Source organism: Rutidosis leptorrhynchoides, chromosome 10 (genome assembly GCF_046630445.1).
Source record: "Rutidosis leptorrhynchoides isolate AG116_Rl617_1_P2 chromosome 10, CSIRO_AGI_Rlap_v1, whole genome shotgun sequence".
Classification (NCBI taxonomy): Eukaryota; Viridiplantae; Streptophyta; class Magnoliopsida; order Asterales; family Asteraceae; genus Rutidosis; species Rutidosis leptorrhynchoides.
The window spans coordinates 70740477-70762762 of NC_092342.1; positions in this window are offsets into that span (position 1 = coordinate 70740477).

The window sequence follows — 22286 nt, forward strand, 5'->3', positions numbered from 1 at the left end:
TTTACCTACTAAACTTGAGGTAGTAATGATGTTCATAACATCATTCGATTCATATATATAAAACTATCTTATTCGAAGGTTTAAACTCGTAATCACTAGAACATAGTTTAGTTAATTCTAAACTTGTTCGCAAACAAAAATTAATCCTTCTAACTTGACTTTTAAAATTAACTACACACATGTTCTATATCTATATGATATGCTAACTTAATGATTTAAAACCTGGAAACACGAAAAACACCGTAAAATCGGATTTACGCCGTCGTAGTAACACCGCGGGCTGTTTTGGGTTAGTTAATTAAAAACTATGATAAACTTTGATTTAAAAGTTGTTATTCTGAGAAAATGATTTTTATTATGAACATGAAACTATATCCAAAAATTATGGTTAAACTCAAACTGGAAGTATGTTTTCAAAAATGGTCATCTAGACGTCGTTCTTTCGACTGAAATGACTACCTTTACAAAAATGACTTGTAACTTATTTTTCCGACTATAAACATATACTTTTCTGTTTAGATTCATAAAATAGAGTTCAATATGAAACCATAGCAATTTGATTCACTCAAAACGGATTTAAAATGAAGAAGTTATGGGTAAAACAAGATTGGATAATTTTTCTCATTTTAGCTACGTGAAAATTGGTAACAAATCTATTCCAACCATAACTTAATCAACTTGTATTGTATATTATGTAATCTTGAGATACCATAGACACGTATACAATGTTTCGACCTATCATGTCGACACATCTATATATATTTCGGAACAACCATAGACACTCTATATGTGAATGTTGGAGTTAGCTATACAGGGTTGAAGTTGATTCCAAAATATATATAGTTTGAGTTGTGATCAATACTGAGATGCGTATACACTGGGTCGTGGATTAATTCAAGATAATATTTATCGATTTATTTCTGTACATCTAACTGTGGACAACTAGTTGTAGGTTACTAACGAGGACAGCTGACTTAATAAACTTAAAACATCAAAATATATTAAAAGTGTTGTAAATATATTTTAAACATACTTTGATATTTATGTATATATTGTTATAGGTTCGTGAATCAACCAGTGGCCAAGTCTTACTTCCCGACGAAGTAAAAATCTGTGAAAGTGAGTTATAGTCCCACTTTTAAAATCTAATATTTTTTGAATGAGAATACATGCAGGTTTTATAAATGATTTACAAAATAGACACAAGTACGTGAAACTACATTCTATGGTTGAATTATCGAAATCGAATATGCCCCTTTTTATTAAGTCTGGTAATCTAAGAATTAGGGAACAGACACCCTAATTGACGCGAATCCTAAAGATAGATCTATTGGGCCTAACAAACCCCATCCAAAGTACCGGATGCTTTAGTACTTCGAAATTTATATCATATCTGAAGGGTGTCCCGGAATGATGGGGATATTCTTATATATGCATCTTGTTAATGTCGGTTACCAGGTGTTCACCATATGAATGATTTTTATCTCTATGTATGGGATGTGTATTGAAATATGAAATCTTGTGGTCTATTATTACGATTTGATATATATAGGTTAAACCTATAACTCACCAACATTTTTGTTGACGTTTAAAGCATGTTTATTCTCAGGTGAATACTAAGAGCTTCCGCTGTTGCATACTAAAATAAGGACAAGATTTGGAGTCCATGTTTGTATGATATTGTGTAAAAACTGCATTCAAGAAACTGATTTCGATGTAACATATTTGTATTGTAAACCATTATGTAATGGTCGTGTGTAAACAGGATATTTTAGATTATTATTATTTGATAATCTACGTAAAGCTTTTTAAACCTTTATTTATGAAATAAAGGTTATGGTTTGTTTTAAAAATGAATGCAGTCTTTGAAAAACGTCTCATATAGAGGTCAAAACCTCGCAACGAAATCAATTAATATGGAACGTTTTTAATCAATAAGAACGGGACATTTCAAATAATATCCCCAACACAGAACATCTCCTCTGTATAATAATAATAAACTTCGAAGTACTAAACACCACACCCACTAGCTCTTCCGTCTAGTGAACATTCTGGGTGAGGGTGTTAAACCCGGTAGCTACCTTTAGGATTCGCGTGAATTAGGGCCATAACCGATTCTAATTCTTAGATTACCAAGCAATAATAAGCAGGGGAAAATATTCACATCAATTGGTGGCAATTATCATGTCCACATAATTCAATAATAATTCACAGAACTTCTGTCTGCATAATAATTCATTCGAGGAATGTTTTGCTTGTGTCTATCTCGTCAAACATTTATAAAAGCATTTCATGTATTCGCAGTTTAAAATATATTTCAAAAGCATTTAAATAAAGCAGTTATAAAAGCAGCGCATGTATTCTCAGTCCCAAAAATGTAAAGAGTAAAAGGGAATCAAATGAACTCACAATACTGTATTTTGTAGTAAAAATACATATGACGATATTGAACAACTGAACAATGCAGGGTTGGCCTCAGATTCACGAACCTATATCATTAATATATATATATATATATATATATATATATATATATATATATATATATATATATATATATATATATATATATATATATATATATATATATATATTAATACACATATTTGCAATCGAACAATTATATTTATTTGAATTTATTAGTTATATCAGATTTATATTAGTAATATGTATATGTTTCCTATATTCATTTTGTATATAAAAATATAAAAAAAATTTATGTTATATGTATTAAATATATGTATATATTTATTTATATATCATTTTTTTTTGCTAATGAAAATAGTAATTATAATAATATTAAAATAATATTAAATATGGTAATAATTATAATACTTTAGTTTTCTAAGAAAAGTAATAATGTTAATAATAATGATATTAATGAATATAACTATAAAAATATTAATTTTACAGTTAATGATAGTTATGATACTGATTTCGATACTTATATAATAATAATGATTCTCATGATAACATTAATAATACTTATAATGATCTGATAACATCGTTAATAATGATAATAGTAGTAATAATAATACATAATGATAATACTGATACTAATAATCATAGAATGTTACTAATATCAGTATTTATGAACATAATATTAAATTATATTATCTTCATAACAATAATAATCATAATAATGCTAATAATACTAAATTTTAAAATTAATAATAATAATGATACTAGTAATATTTATAATAATGTTAATGATAGTATTAAAAATAATACTAATTAATAATAATACTTGAAATGAAAATAATATAATTTACATTAAGGATACTAATCATGTTATTAATAATATTGATAATAACTAATAATAGCATTAATCTTAAATAATAATTCTTGGCAATGATAATAATTATAAGATTAATAATAATAACAATAATAATAGTAGTAGAAATTTTTAAAGAGAAAAACTACCTTCCAAAAGCTTTTGTAAAAAAAATGCCCTTAGTCGGGCTCGAACCCAAGACCTCTCGCTCACCCGACACACCACTAAACCGTCCCAGCCCATCTGCTTTTCTGTTATATTAATCGACCTATATATATTTAACCCGTATATTTGAGTTTCCCTATTTCTTCTCATCCCTTTCAAAAACAACTCGACCAGGGACCTCAGTAATCGTAACAATGAATTAATGATTTCGTTTAGAATTTGCAGACCAATAGAAAAACCATGAAGTGGTGTTTGGATTTAATCAAATAGAATTAAATAAATAAATAAAAAGACTTCAGATATAAATATACTCGTATATGAACCCAAAATCAATTTCGAAATTTTAGGATGTTTTAGACCATAATTCCTGAACAAAATAAGTTTTAAATCAATCCTAGAAACTTTCTATAACCTTAATTAAACTTGAAACATCACATTTATCTCAAATTTCTCGATGAACATCATATTTGACTTTTTTGATTTAGAATTTTGACCTCAAAATTCATACTCGATAAAACGAATTGAAATCTGTTATTTTGCAGAAAGATTGACTCAAATAATCCTAACAAAACTATTTTAATACATTTTGAAAATTTGAACGAATTTGATGTTTTCAAAAAAATAAAACGCGAACAGAGGAAGAACTTGGTTCAGCGTTTTTTTTTTTCAGTTTTAATTCATCAATGTGAATTAGTGGTAATTGGTATTAAATGATGATGATGGAAAGTCGAATAATTCATGTCAGATAACATAAGTCAAGTGATTTTTATATATGCAAATTGATCGACAACCATTATTCAATTAATCAGAGAAAATTAAAAAGTAGATAAAGACCCACAATAGAATTTGTTTGCATTAGGGATTCGAGATCAACCTGTAACAATCCTTTAAACAGAAAACAAAATTTATAAAGCTAGATAGTGATTGGAAACGGCTTGATTCTTTTCCTGATTCTTTTTATTATTTTTTATTTATAAATAATCAATATTTATAAATGGGTAAATATAAATGTAATAATAATAATAATACTTTTATTAATAATACAGAAAATAAAAATGTTAATATCAAATGTAATGATATTTATTAATAATAATATTAATAATGATATCAATAAAAATAATATTAATAATTATAATAATAATTATAAAGATAATAATAATAATATTATTAATTATAATAAAAAATAATGATTATTAAGGATAAAGGTAATAATAATAATTAATGATATTACAAGTAACAATTTATTATATAACAAGTTACATTTGTTAAATTTCATATCTATATCTTTTATATAATAACATTAATAATACAAATATTAAGATTAACATTTATAATGAAGATAGTGTGAATCACATTAATATAACAATTATACTCAAACTTGTAATTTATTTAATATAATACAATTTATAAATTTTATTATATTTACTAATTATAATATATTGAATCTTTAATATTTATTACTTATAATATATAATGTTATTTATTTATAGAATTCATATTCATACACACACACACACACACACACACACACACACACATATATATATATATATATATATATATATATATATATATATATATATATATATATATATATATATACACACATTTATTTACAAATAATTTTTTCGTGAATCGTCGGAGATGGTTAAAGGTCAAATGTTTTCCATGTAACAGTTCACAATTTTTGAGACTCATCGTTATAGACTTTGCTTATCGTGTCAAAATCATATAGGGATTAAGTTTAAATTTGGTCGAAAATTTCCGGGTCGTCACATGGTCCCTGTGTTTTACACAATATTTCATGTGTTTTCGATCCGTGTTTTCATTTCACGTTTACGATTCACGTTTCGGATCGCGTTTTCGCTTCGCATCTTCAATTCGAATTTTCGATATCATTTCGTGTTATCGAATTGCATTTTGGGTTCGCTTTATCGTTTCACATTTTTTGGCATTTTCGTTTCGTGTTTTCATTGCACGTTCTCAGTTCTTTTTTCCAGTTCGCGTTTTTGGTTTGCGTTTTTTATTTACGTTTTCAACGCGGATTTTCGATTTCACTTCTCATTATCGAATCGCGTTTTTGTTTCCAGGTATCGTTTCACATTTTTTTCTTTCGAAAATGCCAATCGAAAACTCGAACCGGAATAGAAAACACGAAACGAAAATGCGAAAAAAGTGAAATGGTACCTGGAATCAGAAACGTGATTTGATAACGAGGAGTAAAATCGAAAATCCACGTTGAAACGCGAATCGAAAACGCAAACCAAAAACGTGAAACGGAAAAGAGAACTGAAAACATGAAACGAAGACACGAAACGAAAATGCGAAAAAATGTTAAATGATAACGCGAACCCAAAACTCGATTCGATAACGCGAAATGAGATCGAAAATGCGAATCGAAAACGCGAACCGAAACGTGAATCGTAAATGTGATAGAAAGCGCGAATCGAAAACACATGAAATATTGTGTAAAACACATGGACCACCTAAGTCAAAAATAACACAGGGACTCTCGGTGAAATATGATGTAAAATACATGGACCATTCAAGTAAAAAATTTTACAATCTATCTATAACCCTATTTTTTTTTTTTTTCGAAAGGCAATAAATTTTTTAAATAAAAAAAAAACTAGCCAGAAGCTAGCAAGTACAACGACACCAAATGACACTTCTTACTTCCACCCTAAACAGACCACGAAACTAAACAACCCTTACAACAAAAATCACACGATACAAACCTCGAATACAAACTAAAAATCACATCCTAAAACCCAACTCGATTACCACGAAAAAAACTAAAAAATAGAAAGTGAAACACGAATGGATGATAAAGCCTAGATCGAAAACTTGATAATCCGAAAGGCATCTAACATTCAGAGTCTGAGGATGAAAAAACTTCTTCATCATCGTTTTCTTCTCCCAAACTCCCCGTTATGTCAATGGTATCAACGGCCCGGAGACACCATTTAAATCTATTACGATATTTGTTGGGTTTCAATTGTTTCTTCCCCCGAATGTATTTGAAGAAATGATGTTTATCAAACGCTCTCTTATTCTTTTTTTACGACAAAAACGAGCCACCAAACATTTTTCCGAATTATCAACACTATTAAAGGATTCAACAACAACAAACTCAGTGTCCATTTTAAGCTCACTTGAAGATTTTGACTTAACAAAAGGATGCATAATATTGTAATCTAACCCATGATCAATGTATGACTCATTTCCCAAATCTCTTGATGAAACAGGCCCATCAAAGTATTTAGAAGCACAAAATTCATGTAGGCTCTTTGGCCCATCAACTTGGTCATGCTTATTGTAACGACCCAAACCAAACCACGAACAATCCGCGTGAAAATAGCAAATAATTTTTTTTTTGCTGGAACAGCATATGGCGCGGCGCGCCAGAAGGCCGCGCGGCGCGCCATTCTGGTCTGTCCAAAAAGTCTTGAAATGCTAAAAAGATTGGCCACTTCCCGACATAATTAGACAAACCGCTTTTAACAACATATTCAAATATGTAAAACTAACACAATTCAAACATAAAAATGAGTTTTACAAAGCGGGGCCCACATCGACCCGAGTTACGCGTTTAATACAAATCCTGAGTTTCGACCACCAAAAAGTTTAAGTTCCAAACTACACTATGAGCATGGCGTTTGGGATTAAACTACCCAATTCTTGGTCAAACTCCAAAAAGCGTCCCCTAATCAACGACGAAAACTCTAATCCAAGACAATGCCCTTACCCTTGTCCACAACCGAACCTATAAAAATGGTAAACAACGATAGGGTAAGCAAAGCTTAGTGAATGCAATAATTATACGAATACATATATAATTATACCTACTTGCATACACTTACACATATACCGCAATCATGCTAGCAAACACAATTAGCTTAACGTCTCAAATACCAAGCTAGTAACTTCACATACCACGAGCTAGCATAGCAATCGCATATAAATATAACTCGAATAATATAAAATGCTTACAACATAAACGACCATGGTTAACCAATCGTACAAGGGAACGGCGCTCGCGAAAACGCCATCGGTGTTCACAACATCCGTTAAGGTACTTAACACCTCGTACCACTAACCCCTAGGGTGGCACCTTAACACCTCGGCACTTCACCCCGAGTGGCATCTTAACACCTCGATGCTTCACTCATTATTTTACGGAGTGGTGTCTTAACACCTCGACACTACACTCCTAGGTGGCATCTTAACACCTCGATGCTTCACCCCGAGTGGCATCTTAACACCTCGATGCTTCACTCATCACGTGAAACGTGGTGTCTTAGCACCTCGACACTTCACATTTCACGCTACAACAAATAGATACATTATATACCTACGCATATAATTATTCCACTCACCTCAAAATCTCTTGTGAAAAGGTACCCGAGCTTGCGAAACCTCAAAGTAACGTACCTATCACATTATACATATTATCAATTGCAAACTCAAGTCGGTCAACCAATTCTTTCCATTCTAAAGTCATTTTGACCCAAGGTGCAATTTTCGACCCATTGGCACCCTTAACCCTAATTTCGGGTCAACACACCCCAAAACCCTAATCATTAACCAAGATGGGTTTAGAACACATTTCAAAACAAGGTTTAGGCCTTAATCACAAACATTAACTAACTTAGGTCCACCTTGACCCATTTGACCAATTTTAAGGTTAACATACCCATTTATATATAGGTGTGCTTGCAATTTTACTAACTAATTTAGGCTCATAAACATAATTTGATACTTTGAAAACCCTAATTAGTCATCTTTGGGTCTACATGACCCAAATTCACCCAAAACCCCCAAATTACTAGCAAATGGGTTTTAATGTTCATCACTTACACAAACCCTAACTCTTATACAATTAAAATAAGGAAGTTAGGTTTAGGGCTTACCACAACTATCAAAACGTAGCAAAAGAGGAGATGAACAACTTTAATACCCGAGCTCTAACCCGAAATGAGCTTCTTCTTCCTTAGATGGAGCTTTCTCACTCTTGAATCACTCTCTCTCACTAGAATTAATGGATGATGATAAAGTGGGTGAAAATGGAGTAATGGGGCTCACCAAAACTGATCCCAAGCCTTAAAGTCGGACCTTAAGTGGTTTTACCAAAATGCCCTCAAAATATCTTGATTAAAAACAAAGTGAGCCGTCAGCCCGTAAAGGCGCGGCGCGCCAAATGCCCAGTTCAGCTTCTTTTGCCTTTTAATTAAATACAACCTAAACCCCACAACTTGAATAACTTATACACACAAATGTACAATAAAATATTCGGGTCTTACAACTCTCCCCCACTTAGAATCGATCACGTCCTCGTGATCCTCGTCGCTTAACCACCCAGAACCGCACTCTGTGGTCCTCAACAACCGTTACAATCCGAATTCCACCACATTACACATTAACCCTAAGATTAATCCAAACTAAGTTCACATTTGCACGCATTCCGAAACGTGCAATACACACAACATTCGAAGTCTATAACGATCACTTAGAATACGCGAAATCGCCACGTATTCTTCCAACTTCTCTAGGCAATCCTTATCTAATAGTCACCATTAATAACCAAATCGTCACCCGTGATTTATTAAAATTCACAAATCCGAGCACAAGAATTTGCTCAATCCCTCCAATCGGGAAAAACTCAATCGACCTCGTACCGAGATATCAATCCCTGAGCGTACCCTTACCAAGTACAATGCTAAAAACAACCAAGTCTCAACCTAAAGTCAACAACTCAAAATGATGAAAACCGGACAAAAGCTAATCCTTACGGATTAAACTTATTACCTAACTTCCTTAGTAGTGCTCAAACACGGCTAGTACGCAGCTATCGTAATATCGTAAGCAAGCGACCAAAACCGCTAACGTCCAAATCGACTATGGCAGCACAAAACCCAATGTGTACAAAATGGCTGCTGCCACCCCTTAACAACATGTGAGCGAAACACAGCTATCGCATCACTAATCACAGAACATGGTTCTCCCGAACCCACCATTTGCGTATAAAACAACCAATAGTTCTCAATACTAAACGCATGAAGGTTATTTCACACAAAACTATAGTGTCCAAAAACGGCTATTACTCACCACCATGTGCACAAAACGGCTATGTGCACAATTTATACGGGCAATTAATCATCATAAACCTACAAATAACGGTTCTTTCCGGAACCGCTCACCATCAATCACAACCAAAAGTGGTTAACGAAGAGCTAATCCTTCCGGATATCACTCATCACCTATCATAAGTCAAACGCGGTCAACATAGAGATAAATCCAAATAAACATACACTAAATCACCTCGTAGTACCCAAAATCAAAGCAATCACACCATCGGAGTCAAAAGTTGCACTAGCAGGTATAAGAAGGCACCTGACGTTGCGTTGTCCAACTCCAATTACTAACATCGAGCCTCCAAAGACTCGACCCATACGGGGTCTACTCCTGGTGTCCCACGCCAACCGACTACACGCAGTCACACAAATCTAAAGAATGTTACGGCTCAACGCCCATGACTTCTAGCGACACCAAGGCTTACACCTTTCTAGCTTCGTCATAACCATTAAACCGGTTACCTACATACATAAGAATAGTTAACCACCACGACCCTACTCGCACACGAACGGGGTTAACGGGAATGCCTCTCGAACGGCATACTGCGTGCACCCCCAAATTCCTAGAAGGAAAGAGTGGCCGTCAAGAGCGCACAACACTCGCCACATAATCACAAAACCGCCACCGAAATCGAACCGTCAATTAACATGTATACAAATACATCATAATACGTTATTATCGTTAAACGTACCACCATACTCTGGTTACGGCCTAATTGGTTTCACCATAAAGCTCAACACAACAATTGGGACTACGCCCTACACGGTCTCATCACTATACGCTCGGTTAAGCTCTCGCGGCTACACCAAATCAAAACACAACACTATCGATAAGACGTTTACACGTCACGTACTCTCACATGGTGATATAACACCCGGTGCATACTAAACCAATAACACGCGCACACAAGCAACTAGTTGTTAACTCACATACGAGCAACAATACACACACAATCTACAAAGCCTACGGGTCTCACTCGAACGAGCTTAACGACCCCAAAACCACAACGCAATAAGCCTAGACAACAGAAGACTCAAGCAACAGAGTCAAGGCACAACACACCGACCTATCCAACCAATCTCCTCATCGATCATAGTCCACGATCCCTCGCGAATTCATTTCACCATAAAACAGCCGCTCACTTTCTTCCGTTGGCATCAATTAAACAACAACCTAACGTTAACATAACTCGTACCTTGTATATCAAGAACGCCGCTACCCGCAGGGTAGGCCTTTCTAACCAGTGGGTTCACTCGACCCGTTGTACCCGAAATATATATTTTTTTTTTACGACCAACAACACACCTATTCTTACCTTCCGGAAAGAGAGTGAGCAAAGTTATCATAACAATTGCGTTACTCACATCCTTGCCATCAAACAACGTCCTTGACTTGTTCCCGTCAAGTCCGTGTTCGCATCCCCGACAATCTTGCACATCCATCTCGTTAGGGAGATGAAATTTACCAGTCTAGTATCTCATGATTCGTACGTCACCTCACACTGTTCCATTCGTCTGATGCCACCAATCTCACGACTAATTAACTTCAGTCATATCCAACCTATGAACCTTACGGTTCTCCAACTTTCGACACCAAAACGAACACGCGTTATTAACTAACACTAAAGCCCAGTTATATAGGTTGGTAAAACCAAACCCCTCACTCCATCCTAGGAATGCTTAGAAACTTAAGTCCCTCATCCGTCAACCCAAATATCAATATAGGGTAATTCCATTAGGAATGCTACCCCTAACAATACCCCGTATTTACACGAATGCGTTCGCCCCCAAGTGGCATTCTCTTAAGTCAATGACTCAAGCGCTACCCTAGTGCACTATCGTTAATAGCACCAACATACCGAATCTTCACCGAGTTCACTTTAGCCTAATTAGATCTCGAATCAAAGTTTAAGTCTCTAATACATACACGAATCCATCGGCACACAACAATAGTAAGGCATATTTGTACCAAAGACGAAAATACCTGAAACACCATCGTTGGACCCTTGCGCTTCACTGATCATCAGATAGTCACGCTCTAACCTTCTAACTCGATCGACAAACGATTCGGAACACTCTGACTTTCGGTGTCCCTTCTTTTGGCAAATAAAGCACTTGATCGCGCTTAAAGGTACACTCGTACAATCCCGTGCCCAATGACCTCGTCCTCCACACCTAAAGCACATAGGCCCATAACCTCTCTTACTCCTCTTCTTCACTTTTTCAACACCTTCGGGCGTACTTCTTGCCCTTTTACTAGGAGCACCTCTTGATTCGAACTTTCTCTTACCCAAAGAGTGATCAGCAAATTTTGAAGCATGAGATTCAATCCCCATAGTTTCTCCTTCGTCACCTTCACCTTGAGGTTTAGGAAATCTCTTTTCTAACTCTTCTTTCACGACCTTAGGCACTTGGTCTCGGACCATCTCGGTCACTATTCCCTCGAACGACTCTTGGAGAACTTGCTTAACCTTGTCGGCGAAAATCAAAATATAGCGTTCGAACTCCGCATCAATCCTTAAGGTTAACTCATCCTTCCCCTCATGAATAGGCCCGTCCATTCCATATCCCTCTTCCGTCTTCATTCTAAAGAATGCAATGGATTAGGCAACGAACGAGTACAATCCTACGTACAATCCCGACTCATCTTGCTCGGCAATCATCTTACATCACTTGTCAAATACGATTTGCACCCGTAAAAATGGTAGCTAATCATTATTACGCGTACACGCCGTATTCACTCTTTAGTACCACGACCGCTTTGCTCGATGATATAACCCAACACAAATACAAAATATATTAATAATATCCGCATATTAATATATACGTTAGTCCACCCATAAACTAGGACACTATCCGAATTCCCGTTCCGACCCGTAATCCTACAAGTCCCGCACAAATAAGCACACACAAAAGTCTAAGTCTAGGCACCTATCTCAAGTCACCTAAATCCATTAGACCATGCTCTGATACCACTTGTAACGACCCAAACCAAACCACGAACAACCCGCGTGAAAATAGCAAATAATTTTTTTTTTTCTAGAACAGCATATGGCGCGGCGCGCCAGAAGGCCGCGCGGCGCGCCATTCTTGTCTGTCCAAAAAGTCTTGAAATGCTAAAAAGATTGGCCATTTCCCAACATAATTAGACAAAACGCTTTTAAAAACATATTCAAATATGTAAAACTAACACAATTCAAACATAAAAATGAGTTTTACAAATCGGGGCCCACATCGACCCGAGTTACGCGTTTAATACAAATCCTGAGTTTCGACCACCAAAAAGTTTAAGTTCCAAACTACACTATGAGCATGGCGTTTGGGATTAAACTACCCAAGTCTTGGTCAAACTTCAAAAAGCCAACGCATCCAAAAAGCGTCCCCTAATCAACGACGAAAACTCTAATCCAAGACAGTGCCCTTACCCTTGTCCACAACCGAACCTATAAAAATGGTAAACAACGATAGGGTAAGCAAAGCTTAGTGAATGCAATAATTATACGAATACATATATAATTATACCTACTTGCATACACTTACACATATACCGCAATCATGCTAGCAAACACAATTAGCTTAACGTCTCAAATACCAAGCTAGTAACTTCCCATACCACGAGCTAGCATAGCAATCGCATATAAATATAACTCGAATAATATAAAATGCTTACAACACAAACGACCATGGTTAACCAATCGTACAAGGGAACAGCGCTCGCGAAAACGCCATCGGTGTTCACAACATCCGTTAGGGTACTTAACACCTCGTACCACTAACCCCTAGGGTGGCACCTTAACACCTCGGCACTTCACCCCGAGTGGCATCTTAACACCTCGATGCTTCACTCATTATTTTACGGAGTGGTGTCTTAACACCTCGACACTACACTCCTAGGTGGCATCTTAACACCTCACTGCTTCACCCCGAGTGTCATCTTAACACCTCGATGCTTCACTCATCACGTGAAACGTGGTGTCTTAGCTCCTCGACACTTTACATTTCACGCTACAACAAATAGATACATTATATACCTACGCATATAATTATTCCACTCACCTCAAAATCTCTTGTGAAAAGGTACCCGAGCTTGCGAAACCTCAAATTAACGTACCTATCACATTATACATATTATCAATTGCAAACTCAAGTCGGTCAACCAATTCTTTCCATTCTAAAGTCATTTTGACCCAAGGTGCAATTTTCGACCCATTGGCACCCTTAACCCTAATTTCGGGTCAACACACCCCAAAACCCTAATCATTAACCAAGATGGGTTTAGAACACATTTCAAAACAAGGTTTAGGCCTTAATCACAAACATTAACTAACTTAGGTCCACCTTTACCCATTTGACCAATTTTAAAGTCAACACACCCATTTATATATATATGTGTGTGCTAGCAATTTTACTAACTAATTTAGGCTCATAAACATAATTTGATACTTTGAAAATCCTAATTAGTCATCTTTGGGTCTACATGACCCAAATTCACCCAAAACCCCCAAATTACTAGCAAATGGGTTTTAATGTTCATCACTTACACAAACCCTAACTCTTATACAATTAAAATAAGGAAGTTAGGTTTAGGGCTTACCACAACTATCAAAACGTAGCAAAAGAGGAGATGAACAACTTTAATACCCGAGCTCTAACCCGAAATGAGCTTCGTCTTCCTTAGATGGAGCTTTCTCACTCTTGAATCACTCTCTCTCACTAGAATTAATGGATGATGATAAAGTGGGTGAAAATGGAGTAATGGGGCTCACCAAAACTGATCCCAAGCCTTAAAGTCGGACCTTAAGTGGTTTTACCAAAATGCCCTCAAAATATCTTGATTAAAAACAAAGTGAGTTGTCAGCCCGTAATGGCGCGGCGCGCCAAATGCCCAGTTCAGCTTCTTTTGCCTTTTAATTAAATACAACCTAAACCCCACAACTTGAATAACTTATACACACAAATGTACAATAAAATATTCGGGTCTTACACTTAGAAACATCTTTCAAATTGACAAAGATTTTAAAACTAGTGGGGTCAACTAATTCCTCGAATACTGCATCGCCTTCTTTATCATGAGAATTTAAAGGATTTGAAATTTTGGAAAAAGCACCTAATTCATCTTTTCCATATGAGCAACTCTTGGGAAACTCGTATGTATCCTCGGGACTCAAAGTGTTGTCAACGTTAACAGAGAAAGCATCACCAGAACCTAGGCAACCAGGCTCCTGACTTCTTTCTTCCTTCATACCGTCATCATCCATTGCCGGAATCTTGACCCTCTGGTTTTCATAGTCGGAGACCATACAACTTTCACCTTCGGTAACCACCGGATTGTCAACCATGCTAAACTAATCATTCCCGCAATCACCATTGTCACCGGAATGAAGAGGAATTCCGGCAGCCATAGGATCATCGTTTATGGATTTATATACCATCGATGAATCTTTAGATTCCATAACCGAATCGATTACCTTGTTCCCGACATCATCATCTATAGCTACCAGAATTTTGGAATCCACTTCAACCAAAGACCATGTAAATAGATCTCTATTATAGCTAAAAACTATGTTGTGATTGTTTAGTGACTTTTGACAGATTAAAAATGTGAATCTTACCTCCAACTTTAATCTCAATGGAGGTGATATTTTCATGGCACACGTTGGAATTGTAGGACGCTTGATTACTTGACAAATGATGGTTGATCGATTTAATCGGAATTCGTTTACCTCCTGCAACGACGTCAACAAAAGGCTTGTCACCCCACCTTGCTCCTCTTGGGGAAACAGGGTTCGGATTTGAACCAGGGAGCTCAACGTTTCTTTTAACATTTGTGGAGCCCACATCAGTATCAAGTCCGTAACTACCATCGACACTCTTCTTCCTCTCCTTAGCTTTAAAGGCACGAATCTCTCTACCATTTATTTTGATAGCATTTAAGATTTTTACGAAGCTTTCAACGTCCCGAATCTCTTCGAACCTCACGAATCCAAACCGTAAACTGCATGGTAATCGTTTCCTAGCTAGATAAACGTTCCTAACTAACCCATATTCATCGAATAGTTTCCAACAATCAACTCGACACCAATTATCCGGAAAGTTGAAAAACAAAAACGAAATGACACGATTTTCACACGAACCAAACTTAGAGAGCGTATGATCTCTCGACTTGAAAGACTTAGCCATACACTCCCTCTCACCCATAGTTCACACGGGACCTCTTTTTAAGTTTCTAGTGTTTGAGTATAGTTTTCTTTTATGAATTTGCGGTGTGTTGTATTTTTATAGTCAATGGAAATGTATACATGTATGCAAATCCTATAATTAGCCATTTAATTTAAGTTTTGAGTTTATAATGTTATAACAAAATTTTACAATTTTTTTTTTGGACAGCTGTTAAGATCATCCAGAGGGACTTAACCACCCACGCGTTCATCTCCTACACAGTTATACCTGCCCCGACTGCGTGCTAAAAAGGAATCCCGCACCAATCTCATACGGGGCATGGACGGTAAAACCCCCTCCCCCTTACCCTCCCAACGCGATGTGGGAAATGTGTCATGGGTGAAAATTCATGACAGGGATGAAATTGTGGGTTAATATGTAGTCAACGGGGGTCGAACTTCTGACCTTCCCTAAAGGAAACAGACCACCAATCGCTAAACCACATTACAACTTCAACAAAAATTTTACAATTGACTATCAAAAATGCCCTTAAAAACAATTGATGAGGCATAATCTTTTATAATCATCTTATCAGTTACATCCAAAAGTGATACGGAGTACTACGTAAGATTTAAATTATCATCAAATATTTTATTAAAGTAAACTATTATTAAAATATATTAAATATATTATCAATTGTCAATCACATATATATTCATAATTAAATTTACTCATATGTATAAACATTATAAATTAACCCATGAATATACAAAAAACATATTTCCCCGTCTCATTTTAAGTGTTCACATTTAACTTTCAAAGTTTTTCTATGTTAACTTTGAAGGTAAAAATATTTTTATTTATGTTAGATAGTATTTGGTAAAATATATGAATGAATTGGAGGTTAAATGTGGTTTTATTTTTATAATTTTTATCAAATAATATATAATACAAATAAAAATATTTATGGTCAAACTTGATAAAGAAAGATACTGAAAATCCAATGTGAACATTTATAGTGGCACGAAGGGAGTATCATAGAACAAATATACATTTGATATAAAATATAATTTTATAAACATAAATTCTTTTATATAACTCTATACTCCATAACATAGTTAGTTCTATTTTATTTATCATGTTTAATTAGTTTTTGTTCTGTTAGTTTTTATGATTAGTTAAATTATATATTCTTATCATACGCAGGTTTGCTCGCGGGTTATGGGTACCCGCGGGCCATTAACATGGGCAAGGTTTGCTCGTGGGTCGTGGATACTACCCGCGAGTCACTGACATGGGCGAAATTTTTTACCCGTTGATGGATACACGAGCCATGATGAATAAGAAACCTCATTGTGCTTGTATGCCAAACCTAAGAGATAGGTACCTATAGATTGTAGCATGCAAGTTTCATCTCTATACACACTTAATAACAACTTATACTTGATTTTTACATTTAACAAAATTTACGATTATCAAAGATGTCATTAAAAAATAATTCAACATACTTACAACACCAATTTATATTTAAAATCCGTAAAAACACGGATTTTAAAATAGTAATATTTGATAAACCATCAAAATTGTATACTAGTATTAATGGTTTGTCAATACAAGTCCTCGATTCGTAATTTGAATGGATTTGTCACAAAATTAGATATAATATCAATAGTCTTTCTGAATAGAATGCAGTAAAAAATATATTAACTTTCCACATTTCAACAATCGTGTCTTTCCTACTTTACCCATGAAAATCATAGGTTTTCATGGATATGAGAGAAGTAGATTAAGATGACTTAAAACACGAATATTTTGGAAACTCGAGTATAGATTTTCCACTGCCCTACTATATTTGTTTTGTTCACCGGTTTAAGGAGAGTGTTGACACTTTTATCTAGAGGTGTAAACGAGCTGAGCATAGCTGAGCTCGACCTCAGCTAGACACGAGCTCGGCTCATTTAGATTTCATAGAGCTCGAGTTGAGCTCAGCTCGGTTTGAGCATAATATTTTAAGCTCGAGTTTGGTTCGTCTGATATTTTAGAAGCTCGACTTGTTAATTACATAATTCTTATATTTTTGTATACATTTTAATATATATTTGTAATTTATTATATTTGTAATTTTTGTCTTGATATAATAAGATTTATTACTATTATTCTTTTTACTATTAGTGATATAATAATAATAATAATAATAATATAATATAATATAATATACTTTATAACTTTTTATTAATACAATATCTGGTGTACATAAATGAAAATCTCTTTTAGGATCGCGAGATTGTTCGATCCCAAGATTAAGCTCGAGCTCGATCTCGATCTCATTTACTAATCGAGCTTCAAATTAAAGCTTGGGCTCGAGCCCGTCTCGGCTCGAATCGAGTTTTTTAACGAGTCAAGCTCGAGTAGCTCGACTCAATTATACCCCTACTTTTATCGTATATATTGAAAAATATCATAATCATTCATTATAATTTTTTAAGTTATATATATATATATATATATATATATATATATATATATATATATATATATATATATATATATATATATATATATATATATATATATATATATATATATATATATATATATATATATATATATATGTAATTCACATTTTTAATGGATTTATCAAAACTGAAGTAAATACATTAGTAACATTCGTGATCAATGTAGATGGTTCGAGCAGATTATAACTAAAAGGGTGATTGCGAGTTTGGAATATGCTGACAACGGCGTTGTTAGGTTTCGTAGCTAGCAGATTTTGTTTGGCTTTGGAGACTCGATGTAGATTTGTAGGCTTTGTTTCGTAAATCGATGTGTTTTGTTTGTGTTGTCATCCTAGTCTCTTGTGTTATTGTTTCGGAATATTTTGTCTTGTGTATTTTTTGGTGTTGGTTCATGTTGTGTAAGTTGTTGTGTTACATTTTTTAGGTCGCTCTTTGTGTTGTGTTCGTTTATTATCTAGCGTTTCGCTAGTTTAATTTTAATATAAACCTTTCAAAAAAGAAAAAACATTTGTTGTAAAATAATATAGCATGTTTCTAACTAGGTATAGGGCTAGCAATTAAAATTCGATTCGACGGATATTAATCCGATCCGATCTGTTAAAGCAGATATGAATTATATAAATGAATGAATATTAAATATGAATATGGATATAAAGGTTTGTTGGATCGAATATGGATGAAAATTTATAATCCATAGATTAACTCGATTTCACCCGAAATGAAAGTTTAAATATATAAACAATTTAATTTAATATATAAATGAATATAAATACATAATCATAATTATTTTCAGTTACATATAGCCTTGCATTAAATTTATACATTTTTCTTTCACTTATTATTGCATTAGATTTTTAATACTTCCATTATTAATGACAGATATTTTAATTTCTAGATATTTAACTGATATTCTGATCACCAGACCCCGAGAGATGATCATATTCTATGTTTTTTAACGACCATATTGACATCGAGTGCTCTCATTTGTCACACGTACACGCGTTAGGAGAAAACTCTTCACACACCATCGTTGCATTGGGCACCCGGGTTCTTTGGATTAAATTGAGAGGCTTAAGACATGCATCGTGTCACCCAACAGAATTCTTGAGAAAATCCCCTCCCAGGATTCGAACCCTCGTCTATTATTTCAAGGACGTGAGTCCATGATCAACATAGGAGTTGTACCACTCAGGCACTGCCTTGGTGGTCGATCATATTCCAATATGTGTGGTGTATTCGTTGTCATTGGATTGTATATTCGTATATATACACAAAACTTACGACATACTAGTCATTTATGTAATTTATAGCAAGTATGTTACATATGTTACGAATTATTTTTATAACTAGTTATGGCTTTTGATAATATTTAGTTAAAAAAATCTAACGGTGAATTGTCCAACGGATACCCATTAAGCCGAATAATTCATCGGTAATTGATGGATCAATTGAATTTAAATGAATATGGATATGAATAAAACTCTAGTTACTGGATATGGATATGACATAATTCGATTCATTACCGTCCATTATCATTTAGTTAGGTATCAATTTTGTCAATATTAAAATCAAAATGAATAAATTTTCTTTACACTCATTACTTTTTCTTATCTATAGTATCTTATAAATTTCTATAATAACGATGTCATTAATAAGAATTATTCAAACTTAAAAAAGTTTAAAAATAAAGAGAAAAATTTAAGCACCTCATGATGATGTTATCAAAATAATTAATTATATTTAATAAAATATTAACATATTAATTTTATAATATATGAAACATTATGTACAACTTTATAATAAAATACCCTCATAATCATATGTACAATATTTGAAGTATTATGTACAATATTATGGTAAAACACCTTCATGTCCATATGTACAATATTTGAAGTATTATGTACAATCTTAAGATAAAACACCTCATGACCATATGTACAAATTTTAAATGAAATTATACAATCTTTTACAAAACACCCAATGAATATATGTACAAACTCTGAATTATATTGTACAACTTTCATATAATAATTGTATTTAATTTTTAAATTTTTTTTAAAACACAATTATTATTACTAATAATTATTATTAAAGATATAAATACTCAATTTCTGAACAGACTTTATTATTATTATTATTATTATTATTATTATTATTATTATTATTATTATTATTATTATTATTATTATTATTATTATTATTATTATTATTATTATTATTATTATTATTATTATTATTATTATTATTATTATTATTATTATTATTATTCATTATAATAATATTAATATTATTATTATTCAAATATTAGGTTCTTTTTACGGGATTACTTACATTACATATGTATATGAAATACATGTCTCAATAAAAGGTTGTAATATAGACTTTTATGATAAGAAAAATAGTAATTGTGATGAAAATTGAAAGAGAATGATAAGAGGATAAATGTAGTTCATTTATTCTGATAAAGTTAAGTGAATCAATATGTTTGTAAAAACAACGAGAAATTTTTTAGTCGTAATCGGTAGTTCCACGAGTCATTAAACTATATGACTTTAGTATTTACATTCACTTAATAATTAAAACATATCAGTAAACTGTTTCATTTATATAAACACATGGTTTCACGTGTCATTTCACTAGTTTTCTATAATAACCTACAACATATATATCGATGACAAAATAACTATCAAGGATCCTTGTACGACATCTAACTTACTTTTCTTCCATCTTTTTTTTTATTTTATTTTTTGGATTCGATATAACATTATTCAACTCAGTGCAACTTTAATACCTTAGAAATTCTCATTTACTTTTATACTTAACGTATATAAAATGAGTTACCATATTTGAGAGAAGCAACAAATATAAGCAAAATAACAACAACTAGTGAAATAATTCGTGAAATTACGGACAATGCTATGTTTTATGTATTAAAATTTCTTGAAGACATATCTTTTAATAGTCTTGATTACTTAAATGTTGGGTCAAAATTTAAAAAGTTAAATTACCCGAGCATTTACAATAAAGTTTTCACCAAATAAACTCCTCCAATTCCTTCAGAAGCTTTTGCCACCTGCAATAAAGTTTCTATGACTATCTACCATCCTTTGAAGCACAATGTATTGTGGCTTAAAGAAAGTATTCTGCACCAAATGACTTTCAACATAAATAAAAATATAATCCCAATAACAAATCCAAAAACTATTAGGAAAATAGTTAACTCAATACTAAAATATTTGTGATCTTTGAATAAATAGTGTATGCTTTAATCACTAAATGGGTTGTTGATCATTATATACTAATAATGTATTTGGCATATTAGGTTCTTTTTACGGGATTACTTACATTGCATATGTATATGAAATACATGTCTCAATAAAAGGTTGTAACATAGACTTTTATGATAAGAAAAATAGTAATTGTGATGAAAATTGAAAGAAAATGATAAGAGAATAAATTTAGTTCATTTATTCTGACAAAGTTAAGTGAATCAATATGTTTGTAAAAACAACGAGAAATTTTTTAGCCGTAATCGGTAGTTTCACGGGTCATTAAACTATATGACTTTAATATTTACATTCACTTAATAATTAAAACATATCAGTAAACTGTTTCATTTATATAAACTCATGCTTTCACGTGTCATTTCACCAATTTTCTATAATAACCTACAACATATATATATCGATGACAAAATAACTATCAAGGATCTTTGTACGGCATCTAACTTACTTTTCTTCCATTTTTTTTTTTGGATTCGATATAACATTATTCAACTCAGTGCAACTTTAATAGCTTAGAAATTCTCATTTACTTTTATACTTTACGTATATAAAATGAGTTACCATATTTGAGAGAAGCAACAAATATAAGCAAAATAACAACAACTAGTGAAATTACAGAAAATGATATGTTTTATGCATTAAAATTTCTTGAAGACATATCTTTTAATAGTCTTGATTACTTAAATGTTGGGTCAAATTTTAAAAAGTTGAATTATCCGAGCATTTACAATAAAGTTTCCACCAAATAAACTCC